At 44.4% G+C, this 14,206-nt stretch overlaps 1 protein-coding gene across 38 annotated transcripts in view; it reads right to left on the bottom strand.

Moving 5' to 3' along the window:
- Positions 1-14,206, bottom strand: part of APBB2 (amyloid beta precursor protein binding family B member 2) — a 381,357-nt gene that overhangs the window by 58,290 nt on the left and 308,861 nt on the right. The gene's annotated exons all lie outside the window — the stretch shown is intronic.

Here is a 14,206-nt window from a genome sequence, read left to right as displayed (position 1 = left end):
CAAATCAACGTCTAAAAATTTAGCTTTTGTTATAACAGAACTTGATGGAGACATCATTCAGAACCCCTAGATCAGTGTTCTTCGGAGTTTTCTAACCTGGCAGACCCCAGAAACTCAGATCCTCTGGAAGGTCACTGGGAGGAAGCACATAATGTGTTTTATGCTCACACAGTGTAGAGTGCAGGAGCTCAGAGCCTCCAACAGCTGAGCTGTGGGTTCGGGGCTCTCTCTGAGAGCAGGGGGCTGCATATAGTGACTCCCCAAATTATCTGGCCATGGAATCTTTCAAAATTTACACATCAGTTACTAAGCTGGTAGAGTGTTTGGCTCAAAAACCTTTTAGAAAAGTTAACCAAGATCAGTGTTATTCAAACTATGACCAATTAGTGGTAACAAACAGCATTTAAAAAGTTAAATAAATAGAATAAAGTAGCAAAGAAAAAAAAAAAACCCAAAGGGCAAGGGCCAGCCCCATGGCTGAGTGTTAAAGTTAAGTTCACGCTCCGCTTCGGCAGCCCAGGGTTTTGCTGGTTCAGATGCTGGGCGCGGACATGGCACTGCTCATCAGGCCATGCTGAGGTGGCGTCCCACATGCTACAACTAGAACGACCCACAAGTAAAAATACACAACTATGTACCAGGGGGCTTTGGGGAGAAAAAGGAAAAATAAAATCTTAAAAATAAAACCCCAAAAGGCAGGGCACATAGTGAAGATAGCACTACTGTGTAATATCTTCTATAAGTTATATGTGAGTAAGTAAAGGAGACAGAGAGAGAGAGAGAAAGAGAGATGGCAGGAGGGGGACGAGCATCAGGTCATGTCATAAATTATATTTCCTATGGGTTATGACAAAATAGCTTGAAAGCCAATGAGAGAAAAACAGATGACTATAAAGAATGTGGGGGTTCACACAACAATTTTTTTTAATCTAATAACTGTCCTTGCAAAATTTATTTTCATGTGGGTAAACACATACATAATCAGCAAGTTAAATAAAACTTCTTTCAGAGGTGCTGGGGGGTAAGTTTCCACAGGCTCTGGCTGTACTCAGAGGAGGGGAAGGCTGATTCAATCAAAGGAAACATATAGGTTTCATGAGGAGGCTTAGAAAATGAGCAGGCAGGAAAGGGCAGCCCAGGGCAAGGGAACAGCAGGGCGAAGGCACAACCCAGTGCAGCTGGGTGCGTGCACTGTGCCGCCATGCTGGAAGGGAAGTCGGGAAGCCCGGGGGAGGCAGCTGGAGCAGCAGGCAGGGGTGGGACCCCATGTGTCCGACCGTGGGGTCTGGATGCCATCCTTTAAGCAGCAGGGAACAACGAGTCTTTACCTGTCAGAAAGATTACTTGGGTTGCAGTTGGCAGGTTATTTGGAGCTCAGCAACAGGGGATGTCGAGAGAAGGATGGAGGATAGAGAGGGAAGTGGAGAGGCAGGTATAAGAAGTGGTAAGGAAAATTAGCCCCAACTTGGAAACAAAGCAAAAGGAGGACTGTGTCCCTTTTCAATGTCACAGTGGAGCAATATTTAACAGGACCTCCAGAGGATTGCTTAATTCTCCAGTGCCATGCTGTCCAACGGAAATATAATGCAAGCCACATAGGTAATTTTAAATGTTCTAATAGTCACCTTAAAAAAAATGAAAAAGAAGTAAGTGAAATTAATTTTAATAATACATTTAATCTAACATTCCATAATATTATCATTCAACATATAACCAGTATAAAATGTTATGAGCTACTTTACATCCTTTATTTTGCACAGTCTTTGAATTCTGGTGTGTATTTTACACTTTACAGCACATCTCAATTCAGACTAGTGCTCAAGAGCCACCCGCGACTGGCCGCTACTGTGCCAGACAGCCCAGCTCTAGGAAAATGCATCTTTGTCTGATTTACTTTTTACTAGTGATTAGGGTTCAGACTCTGTGAAGTTATTTGTAAATTTGTAGAAGATTAATAAGTTGTAAGTAATTTCTGCAAGTTTCTGTCAAAAAAAACCCAAAAAAGATCACCCCAAAGGTGAAGATTTTATTGTCAGTAGAACATTAACCAGTTTTGTATCTAACTTAGTCATTTATTTTAACATTTTCTCTTTTCCTCTGCCTGTTGTTTGGATTTTCTTTATGCCTTTGGTTTCAATCATCTTATTAGAATGTGCCTAGGTGGGGGGTGTGTTTGTGGAGGGGTGTAATTCATCCTTCTTGAGGTTCTTTGGGATTCTTGAAAGCACATGTGTTTCCTGATTAGCAGTTCTGGAAGATCTTCAGCCTTTCCTATATATCTTTGAACTGGCTTTGGTGTCCTGCTGGTTTCCCTCAATCACGAGTTAAATAAATCTTTGACACGTTACTCACTGTATATTTTTTAAATTATATATTTAAAATTTTTTTTCTCGTGGGGAAGATTGGCCCTAAGCGAACATCTGTGCCAATCTTCTTCCAGTGTTTGGATGTGGGATGCTGCCACGGCATGGCTTGATGAGCAGTGTGTAGGTCTGTGCCCTGGCTCTGAAACGGCGAACGTTGGGCCGCCAAAGTGGAGTGCACAAACCTAACCACTACACCATTGGGCCAGCCCCCTAAAATTATATTTTAAACAGCCTTATTGAGATATAATTGACATACAATAAGCTGCATATACTTAAAATATACAAATTGATGAGTTTGACATGTGTATATACCTGAGAAACTATCACCACAACCAAGGTAGTGAATCTATCTGTAACCCCCGAAGGTTCCTCTTGCCTCTTTATAATCCCTTCTGTCCCTCCCCACCTAACCACTGATTTGCTTTCCATCACTATAGATTAGTTGACCTCACATTTTCTAGAATTTCATAGAAATGAAATCATATAGTATGTACTCTTTTTTTTTTTTGGTCTGGTTTCTTTCAGCACAATTCTTCTGAGATTCAGCAATGTTGCTGTGTTTATCAGTGGTTGATTTATTTTTACTGCTGGGTGAATATCTGTTGTATGAATACACCACAATTTGTTTATCTGTTCCCCTGCTGATGGATATTTGGATTATTCCCAGCTTTGCTTATTAGTCACTGCATCTATGAGAGCCTGTTTTTTAACTTTTTGAAAATTAGACTTAGACCTAAATGCTAAGGAGGTAGAATCATTAGGGCTTGACCACTCCCTGCATGTGGGAAGGGGAAAGTACCCCTAAGTTGTGCGGCTGATGAGATGGCAGAGCCATTAACCACAGCGGACTCAGCATGTGTTGAGTGAATGGATGCATGAATCTAGAATACTAGCTTGGATACTTCCAATATGAACTATCTATTGCACCGATTTGGTAATCAAAGAAGGGTTAACTCTTAAAAGAAAAAGGATACTGTTGCCTCTACAGGTGCTGTATGTAAAATTCCTGCAACCCTCATCTCGCAGGCTGTCATTCCCTATTTAGCTTGCTTCCTGGGACAGATCTGATTTCAGTGCCCAAACAGAGACCTTTGGTTCTACTGAGTTAAAGATTGAGACTTAGGTTTTTCTGGCTTTGTTTCCAACAAATTTGCTCTTAGGAGTTCTCCTATAGGGGAGTGGCAGGAAAGGATTTAGGGATCAAGAGGCAGGAGCCATGAACACTTTTCCAGTAACAAAGGGACTCTCAAGTCTACTATGGCCTGCCACATCCTGAGCTGGGCAGCTCAGGGTACGGTGCATGAGCCCTGCCTGAAGGCCACTCTCCAACGGGCCAGGGAGCTCTGTGCAGGAAGAAACAAGCCCTTGAAAATGCACTGGAGCCACATCTAATGGGGGAGGCTCGGCAAGACAGGGTGGGTGCCTAGGCCTAGAGAAGCAATTAGAAACACACGACGTTGCCTGCAGAGAGAAGGGCAGCCCACGTCTAGCTGGCTTTCTCAGGGCTACCCTCCCTCCCAACTACTCAATCAGTCTGTTCGCCATGTCAGCAAGCCCTGTCAGTACCCCCCCCGTCTCCTTTAGAGTCTATAACGGGGAACCCCTCCCCAACCTATCCCACCCCAGCACTTTCAAACATCTCTTCCCCTTCAGTATGTTGCTGGTGTAAAATATCTGACTGAATGACTGAATTTTGTAGGTTTTATTTCTCTGACTCTCTCTCCCTCCACCCCCGACCCAACTTCTCTAGATACGCGAATGGTGCTAGATCCAGTCTGTCACCCGCTCTGTGTTCCTTTATTTATAGTCTAAATGATTCTTCCTGGGCTCAGAGAGATTTACTCTTTCTGTTTAAAATTAACTGCGTGTCTCACTTATTTTTATTTGGCCCAAAGTCTGAATGGTATTTCTGTCCGCTGGCCACCACAGCCTTGGCTGTGTGATTCTGCTCCCAACCCTTTTCACTCTCAGAAAATAGGTGCTTGCTTGAGGACTTTGACTCAAGTATCTTTTTTTTTTTTTCGAGGAAGATTAGCCCTGAGCTAACATCTGCTGCCAATCCTCCTCTTTTCATGCTGAGGAAGACAGGCCCTGAGCTAATATCGGTGCCCATCTTCCTCTACTTTATATGTGGGACGCCTACCACAGCATGGCTTGACAAGCGGTGCCATGTCCCCACCCAGGATCCGAACCGGCAAACCCCGGGCCACCCAAGCGAACATGTGAACTCAACGGCAGCGCCACCGGCTGGCCCGACTTGAGTATCTTAACTCCTGCTTTTGAATCTCTTTCTCTTCTTCCCTTCTCTAAAGAGCATTCTCTAAAGAGCATTTCCCCAGGGTACCCTTTGGGGAATTGTCTAGAAGAAAAGAATTCCCAGTGGAAGTTATAACAAAGAAACATGGGACCCAGAGGTTGCTTGCTGCTGAGAGGGAGAGCAGGGAACATCACTCAACTGTCTTCCTACCTAAGGAGAGAGGCCAGCGAACAGGAGAATAGAAATGGGGCCCAGTGGGAAAGCTGGTGCAGCTCATGCTGACACGTGTGACAGCACTGGGAAGTCTTGGAACCCAAGTGACTGGACTGAAAATTCATTACATGATAATTTCCATAAATTCTCAGTTTTCTCTATTAAAAAATAACTCCACTAAACACAATTCATTCCAAGGTTTTAAGGCACAGCTGTGATACTTAAACACAAGCCCGGCTTAATAACAGGCTTAGAAAAATACAAAACCATTAGGGAGCTTTAAACATCAATGTTAGCCTTTGAAGAGGCATCAAACTCATCAGTCAAGACCCACAGGGAACCAATAATGGAAGATCTTTAGATATTTAAAGTCAAAGACAGAATAATACTAACCTCCCATGTGTTTCAATTTCTCCCCATTTTTTATACAGTCATGCACTGCATAACAACGTTTTGGTCAACAATGGACCACATATATGATGGTGGTCCCATAAGATTGGTACCACATAGCCTAAGTGTGTAGTAGGCTATACCATCTAGGTTTGCGTAAGTACACTCTGATGTTCACACAATGACAAAATTGCCTAAAGATGTATTTCTCAGAACATATCCCCATCGTTAAGCAACGCATGACTGTAATGTTACGGTTGACCCAGGGCAATATTTCAAGGAAATACTATCTTACTAAAAATAGTGCCACCAGGGACAATGCATGATACTTCTGTGAAAGCACCTCCACATCTCTGCCATCCCAGCAACGAGCCCCACTGCAGACGGAGAGCCTGGGACACTAAGTGTCCCTCAACATCAGTGCAAGGGGAGAGTCACGATTAACTTGCAAACAGTGGGATTCCTACTTCAGTATTGCTTCTCTTGACCAACTCTAGCTCTCAAAAACGTGACAAAATTGTATGAGCGAGACTCCTCGAGTTCCGCCTGATGTTCTCAAATTTTTCTTCTCAGTGAGTGACTGTGCTACTGTGATATTGTAGCATAAGAAGAAATATAAATATGGTCTTCCTCCCAGTTCCTGGCATAAAGCTCCTAAAACCTTTATAATTTCCCGAGCGATAGGAGCATCTTTTGTTATAATATTTGGTCTTACTGCCCGGTTTCTGACACAAGAGATTTTAAAACCCTTATAATCTCCATAGTAATAAAAGTATCTTTTTGCATGCCAGTGAGATGGCTGGGGGCCCCTAGATAGCTTCAGGATGAGGGCTCGTGGCCAGAAAGACCAAGGCATGATTAAAGGGCTGGAACTTTCACCTCACTTCCACCTCCAGGGATGGAAGACCAGCTGGAGGTTGAACCATTCACCAATGGCCAACGATTTAATAAATTATGCCTGCGTAATGGGATCTCCATTAAAAGCCCTAAACAACAGGGTTGGGCGAGCTTCAGGGTTGGTGAAGACATCCAGGTGCCAGGAGGGCGACATACTCTAAACTCCACAGGGACAGAAGCTCAGGAGTCCTGTGTTCACAACCCTTCTGAACCTCACCCTACGTACCTCTTCTCTGGCTGTTCATTTATATCCTTTATAACAAACTGGTAATAGTAAATAAAATTTTCCATGAGTTCTATGAGCCGTTCTAGCAAATTATCCAACCTCAGGAGGGGTTGAAGGAACTTCTGATTTATAGCCCGTTGGTCAGACGTATGGGTGGCCCCGGCTTGTGACTGGCATTTAAAGTGGGGAGCTGTCTTGTGGGACTGAGCCCTTGACCTGTGGGGTCTGCACTAACTCCAGGTAGTGACAGAATTGAATTAAATTGTAGGACACCCATTGGCATCCGCAGAGAACTGGAGAAGTGCCTGGTGCGGAAACCTCACACATTTGATGTCAGTGTTCTGTGAGTAGAAACAGATCATAGGAGCTACATTATGTTCACAATCATTGGACGCACCACGAAGCCAAAAACCTTGGATAATTATGTTTGAGTAAAAGGGTTCGAGGTGATGACTTGTGTAGAAAAAGCAGTATGAAAAGCAGTGACGGCTGTTCATCTGCAACAACACGAGCTTTTAGCAATTCACAAACGCCCATCGTTTACTGAGCATAAACAACATGCTATCAACCAAGCGAGGCTCTGGGTTAGAATAGTTACAACTTTTTCTGCTCTCTAAGACCCTGATCCATGTTTATATGGGTTGTTAGGCTATTTCTCCACTAAAACTACTCTTCCTTCTGAAATTGGAAGCTCCAAGTATTCCAAGAAGATCATGGTACTCTGAGGACCGACACCGAGAATCACGGCAGCCAAACATGACGGATCGCCCTCACGTTGCATCCAGAAAGGCCCGTTCTTCATCTGGCTTGGGACTCAGGGGAAGGGCGAGATGCAAGTTGTTCAGGGATCATCAAAAGAATTTCCTGCTCTCTCTTGACGTGATAACTTCAAGCCCCCACACTTCACTGGCTGGCGCTGAAACAGGCTTATGAGAAATGCTGGATTATGCACCAAACCAGTTACCAAAATGGATGACGCCTTCCTCACAAGAAAAGGTTGTCTTCATATATTCACCAACAGGGACAGCGCCACCATGCAAGATCTGCTTGCAAACACCTTTACACATTCCTCTGAGGGAAACTTTTCTTGGACGATCACTTACAATGTCTTTCCTTAAAGGTTATTCTAAGCCGAAAGTATTAGCAAGCATCCCAGAATGATTAATAGACGGCAAGGAAGCCACTTCTAAAGAGATAAAATATAACTACAGTGTAAGTCAGCAAAAAGGCCAAGTAGATCCTGATGCCTCTGCTTATCATGGAGCTGTATTAAAAAGAAATTAGTTCTAGAGGTCAAGATAATACTGTAGCATAGGGAGAGAATTATGGCGCTCTCCCTGAAGACTTTTCTCCCTGAGGCAAGACAGCACAAACCCTAGATTAAACTTTTATCAGCAGATCTTGGAATTCCATCAATCTTTCATTACTGTCTGGCTCAGAGAACCCTGACTAGATGCCATTAGGAAGCTCTCCATCCTCCATAGGGAGAGCACCGCCCCCCTACCCCCAGCCCTCCACCAACTATTCCTAGGAAAAGAAACAATGGCAAAGGGAGAATAGAGATAATTTTCAGATTAGCTCGAAAACCAAGAGGCCCACCATTTCTAGATCCCTGTCATCTAAAACACAACTGGTCTTTATCACTGACAACTTCTACCAATTGAGAAAAGAAGTTTCATTGGCACAAGCGTGGTTGTGTCAGCTGCAGGGTGGTATAGCTGAACAGTCAGAACAGCCACACTCATTCGCTTGCTCAATAAGCAGCTCTCTCAAACGCCCTGCCTGTGGCAGACACGCCCTCTGTGCTGGGGTAAGCGGCTGCCTCCCTTAGTCATCGCCAATTCAATTCAAGGGTCAGCCAGGGAGAGCATAGGCAGGAGACAGAAACCATACCCGTTATCTGAACAGAGAGGTTATATAAGGAACTGTAACTAGGTAACTAAAAAGGCAAAAAGGGAACACGAAGAAGTTGTCATGGAGGCAGCAACGGCCAGAGGGGGCTGTGACCTGCAGAGTTGAGGGAACAAAGGACAGAGGTTGGAATTAATAAAACCTAGAAGCTTGGGGGAGGAGCCCCATGAAGCAAAACCCTCTGACACTGAGGAGGAGGCCTTGCTTGGCTGGTGCCAGTGTCTCTAGGCTCAAAGGAGGGGCCCCAAGTCCCATGGACCCAGATCTTTCCAGAGGGCATGCCAGCTAGTTTGCTGGTGGCTCTGAAGAAGGGGTGTGAGGAAGCTGGTTCTGCATTTCCGTGAGTGTCGGGAAAACTGCGAAGTGGAGTCAGAACTGATACAGTGGGATGGAGAAGCTTCTCCGGGATGATGCTCACAGAAACAGGAAGCAAAGGAGGGACCAAGTCCCTTCTTTCCCCCCAGCCTTGCAGCTTCCTTCCAGTTAGAGTCTAACAGATGGCAAACCAGAGATGCAGAAATGTGTTTTGCAGAGTCCCAGCTCCAGCCTCACAAAGCAGAGCAGAGAAGGGTGGGTTCGAAGCTGAGAGACAGCAGCTTAGTACCTGGCAGAGGAAGCAACAGGCTAGGAAAGCTGCAGTGATTTATTTTCAGACTGCGTCAGAATGCTAGTAATTTCACCTCTTCTTTTTTGATAATAGTTTTAACTTGGCAATTCTCGACCCAGCTAGAAACTCCATTCCCAGAGTCCTAATGAGATATGAACAGAATGTGAGCACAATATGAGGTATGCAAGTTCCAGGTCCCTCAGCCTGGTCAGACTAGGACAACACTGGAGGGACAGCAGAGCAACAATCTAGAAGAAGCCTGGGCCCAGGGGCCACAGGGCTACCTCCCTCCAATGGTACCACCCGCTGCAGACTGCTACAGGAGAACCAATCTCTTGTATTCAGCCAGTGGACTTCAGAGCACTTGGTGCCATAGCCTGGCCCCTATTCAGTACACAAAGGCTTAGCTCTAGGAGCAGCAGTGAGGCTGAGCAATGCTTACAGGGACCCCAGGAAAAGCTGGCAGAACTGAGATGCCAGTGGGAAAGGAGAGAGCTGGTGGAAAGGACTTTGCCTTTTCTACAGTGACTTCCTACACCAGCCACAAAGGTCGCTAATTCTATTCTGAATGCATTATTACTCTAATGCTCTTTCTGTAAAGAGTTGGGCTGTCCTGGGTCTCCCATGGGTGTATTCTTTTTTCCTTTTTGTAAACAATCCAGTAAAGGTGCAAAAACCAATCTTAGCTTGGGGCATAGTTGGTCAAACTCTGCTTTTTTTTGAGGAAGATCAGCCCTGAGCTAACATCTGCTGCCAATCCTCCTCTTTTTGCTGAGGAAGACTGGCCCTAGAGCTAACATCCATGCCTATCTTCCTCTACTTTATATGTGGGACAGCTACCACAGCATGGCTTGCCAAGTGGTGCCATGTCTGCACCCAGGATCTGAACTGGCGAACCCCGGGCAACGGAAGCAGAACGTGCGCACTTAACCGCTGCACCACCGGGCTGGCTCCTCCACCTCTGTTTTCAATCCACACTTGCAGTTTTCTCTCCTCAATTAAGAAGGCAGATCCTTAAGGACAGGGACCAGGCTGTAGAGTCTGGTCTCCCCACCGACTCCAGGTTATTTTAGACCATCTATCATCTCCTGTCAGGATCAACAGAGGAGTGTCCTGCTTGGACAGAGGAAAATACCAGGACTCTGTTCTTCGCCCTGCCACCACTAGGCGGGTCATCTAAGGTAAACCACACCCTCCTGGCCTACAGTCCTAGTCTCTAAAATAAAGAGGTTGAAAGACAATGGTTACTAAACCATCTTTTAAATTTAAAACCCTCTGAGTTAAAGTTTTGCATATTTTAATAACTCCAGTAATACTCAGGACTCTCCACATACCCCTTCTCCCCCCGCCCTAAAATTAAGCAGTGTTTTTCAAAAGAAATCAAAACAAGACAACACTGGCAGGAAAAGAAGAGTATGAACTACGTGTGGCAACTGCCTTCTAAAACAGCGTACACCAGGGTCTTGGTAGATAAAACCAGGTGGGAATATTCTAGGAAAGAGAATATGAAAGAAATACTCAGTACACTTGAGGCTTACTGTATTCTTTAGATAAAAGTTCCCGGAGATCTTAATCAGATAAAGCAATTAAGTCAAAGATAAAGTCACTTGGAAATTTATGAATAATCTACCACATGGTAAAATTTTGTTAAAAATTGTTTACCAAAAACAGGAAAGGGATGTATAAAACTCCTTCTAGGAAGAGAGGCTTTGCTAAGCAAACTATAAGCGTAAACAATATCATGGGGTCAACATGTAACCTGCATAAGAAAGCACTTTTTAAAAAGCACATGTGCACGTGGCTGTAATAGCTGCTACTAAATACGAAGGAATTTTACCTTTGTTGGAGCAGGCCCACCAGTCTCCACTTATAACAGTTATTTATTAAAAGGAATTCCAGTTTTTCTTAAAAACAAAAGCAGCCATCTACTGTTGCCACTAATTTAAATCAATGAGTTTACTGACCAGAGCAGCATTTCCCAAAGTGTATTCCACGTGACTGCCTTTCCATGAAGAAAAGGGTTCCAGCGCACATGAGCATAGGAAAACCTCCGTGAAGGGCCAGGGTAAAGGGGCCTGTCGCACTATGTTTAACCCAGTTTCCCAAATGACCCTAGGATCTTTTTTTTTCCTCAAGGAAAGTCTATGAACATCTTACCTGATCAGTGCTCTATGGTACTGATGGAAGTCACCTGGGAAACCCACCTGGAAGTCACCCACCACTTATGGGGTCTGAAACCCTTCAACTATACCATTCACCCATTTGCCTTTCTCATGGGAAACAGATGGGATTAGCAGACCCTATTGCCTGTTGGCAACACACCCAAGGATCTGTTTGGCCCTTCCCAGAAGACAGACCCATATCTGTCACAAGAGGTGAGGAGAGTCCCTGTTTAAACTCCCCTATGTTCGGAAACTATGTTTGCTTGCTTTTGATACCTCTATAAAAGAATAAGGAGAAAGCTGCTTCCCAGGGGCTGAATGAGTAAGAAGAGAGCTGTGGTCGGGAATCAGCACGGACCCCTGAAACAGGGTCATGAAATCCCTCCCACCCATCCTTGGAATGGTGGCCTGGCAGGCCCACAGAGACAAGATGAGAAGTGGCGCTGCAGTTGTCTGCCCTGGCCACTGGGGGCAAAATGCCAGCTCTGAGGCCAGAGCCATTCACACACATGACGATGGCCCCCCACAGTGGGCAGGAGCCAAGCAGATCAAGCTGGGTGCTCCCCAGGGCTGCCTTGATGGGAAATACAAGGCTCAGGAACCCCTTTCACCCCTTTCATTTCCGTGTCCGGGAGCCTTGACATTTATCTCACTATGATGAAAAGGACCCAAAGTACAGAATAGCCGAGAGAGAGGAGGGGGCTCCCCCTCTGTCAGGCAATAATGCAAACGCAAATACCTCTGGAGAACAAGACAGAAATTTCAGCTCAGTCCCACAACCACCAACACCCCACAGAGGACTGTCCCCTGATGTGGCTGCAACTCCTCAGCCATTCGTAATAAGACGCGTCTCCAAATCAACCCTGGGGATCAGTGCAGGGCCTCACGGCTGATCACCTCCTCACCCAAAGTAAACCTACCCCATGAGAAATTTCCTTAGAGCAAACCAAATCCACTTGAAAACCTTAAGAAAATGCTAAATCCAAAATAACTTTATAAATTTTGAAATTACATGGCTCAGTGAGACATTTTGAATTTCAAGAAAGATTCTGCACCCTTCCAGCCTCTGGTACACATACTTTTCCTCTTCACTTTAACCACATCAAGAAATCCCCTAAGAGATTCCATTTTCTCAGCAAGGAAAGCTACAAAAGAGAATGCGAAATGGGCTCGTTTTCTCAAGCAAAATGAAACACTTTTATGTTTTATTCATGCAAAGTGAAAACCCCTTTCCTCTGCAGCATTACAAATTGAATTTGCTCTTGTAAATTGCTGTTAAAAAAAAAAAAGAATCAAAAGCAAAAGTAAGTTAAAAAAAAAAAAAGTAGGAATACAAAGGCCCCTTCTTCTAGGGAATGAAAACTCAGGGGACCAATGGGAAGAAACAGAACCTTTCATTGGCAAACTTACTTTTTAATTTACTCCTTCCAAAAGCAATCCGGCTCAAGGGCCCCCAACCACTACATGAGCTCGCTGAGGTCCTGACAGCTGATGTGGAACCCTGAGTGGATTTCTAAATTATACCTCTCTGCTAACATTGAGCAAGAAGTGGTTTAAAAAACATGAGTAACACAGCCCACGTTTCAAAAACATAACCAAGGCAATGCAACCTAATTTACACTGATATCATTGGGGGTAGGGGGTGTGGGGCCTCTACGTGCTTTGCAGGACAACTGAACTCATAGTGACTGGTACAACATCTCAGCCTATGTATCAAATGATAAACTGTCCTTGAAACCTCCCTGAGGTTTGACCCCACCATACTCCACACCCGTCTATAAAAGGAAGCCATGTAATTAGCTGTATCTGCTAGTGTATGTTGCTTTAACAAGTCAAGAGCTAACATTCATTAAGCATTTGCCATGTGCCCATCACTGGGCCAATTACTATACACACACTCAGGCACATCCACACTTGCTTTGTGGTCATTATGATGATCCCCATTTCACAGATGAAAGAAACTGAGTCTCAGAGCTTGGACGATTTTGTCAACTGGAGTTTGACTCATTTTTTTCTCCCTGAACGTGTAGCCTTTGGCCTCACTTTGAAGAGCTGGGGTGAACTGAAAACCTAACAATAAAATCCCCTCACAACTTAACCTTAAGAAACTGCGATCCCTTCTAGTTGTACATGTATATAATGATCTTCACCTTGGCTCCTGCCTTAAAGACAAACTTAGAGGACAGAAACCAGGGCAGGATCAAGCATCTTACACCCTTCCATCAAGGCTAAGTGTTTTTAATGATGAACAAACATCAGCAGGTATTTTCCTTGTAAAATTAATTAATTCAAGTCAACGCATCAACTCCAGCGCTACAGCTCTGCCAAGCAAGTGAATGACAGGTGTGTATGCATAATCTATCCACTCATTCCCCCCAAAGCACCTGGCCCAGCTGTCACTGTTCATACTGTTACAAGCGCTTAAAGACACAACTGTGCTCCCAGGAAGGTTTATCCAATCAGCAGCTGGAGGACACTTCAGTTCTCTCCTTTGCAGACCATTTCTCACATCTGGTTCCAGCAAAAATGCTTGTTCTTTGCCTGATGAATGCTTAACCATTTTCCTTTCTGACTTAGGACTTGGAACTGAATCAAAAGATGATCAAATCCACTAATGCCCGGCCTTCGTAGACAAAGGCTGGGATAAGCCAAAGCAGAGCTCCCGAGAGAGGACTACATGCCCCAACAAACCAGAATGCCCAGTATTGGAACCACGAGCCCAGGAGAGCCATCTCTGTCATCTGGGATTTTCAGCCGCTTCTGCAATGCTCTTGTCCATTTTCAACAAAGCAATAACTAATCATCCTATAGTTCTTCCCTAAATGCTACGAGATCCTCAGGTACCTCGAGACTTGCCAAGGACTAAGTATAATTTAAGAGTTAAGTGCACTTAATGTAGCCCTATTACTAAACAATGGTATCCAAGGATGATGTCTGTGGTAACTGTCACCTTATTAGTTAGAATATGTACTTGAAAATCAGAAACTCCTTGTTTCCAGTCATCCTGGAGAACAGAAAATTCGCAACACATCTAAGTAAGAAGCACTTGCTGTAAATAACAAATTTTCAGTAGAATTTCAGAAAAATACACATTGAATGGAATTTTGATATGGCCAGATGTTTCAAGTATTAAAAAAGTTAAACCAACCCCAAACCCCAGAAGTGCCTGATCGTCAT

The sequence above is a fragment of the Equus caballus genome, chromosome 3 (genome assembly GCF_041296265.1).
Source record: "Equus caballus isolate H_3958 breed thoroughbred chromosome 3, TB-T2T, whole genome shotgun sequence".
Classification (NCBI taxonomy): Eukaryota; Metazoa; Chordata; class Mammalia; order Perissodactyla; family Equidae; genus Equus; species Equus caballus.
Note: the sequence above shows the minus strand (reverse complement) of the source record. Positions and strands in the feature narration are given on the sequence as shown.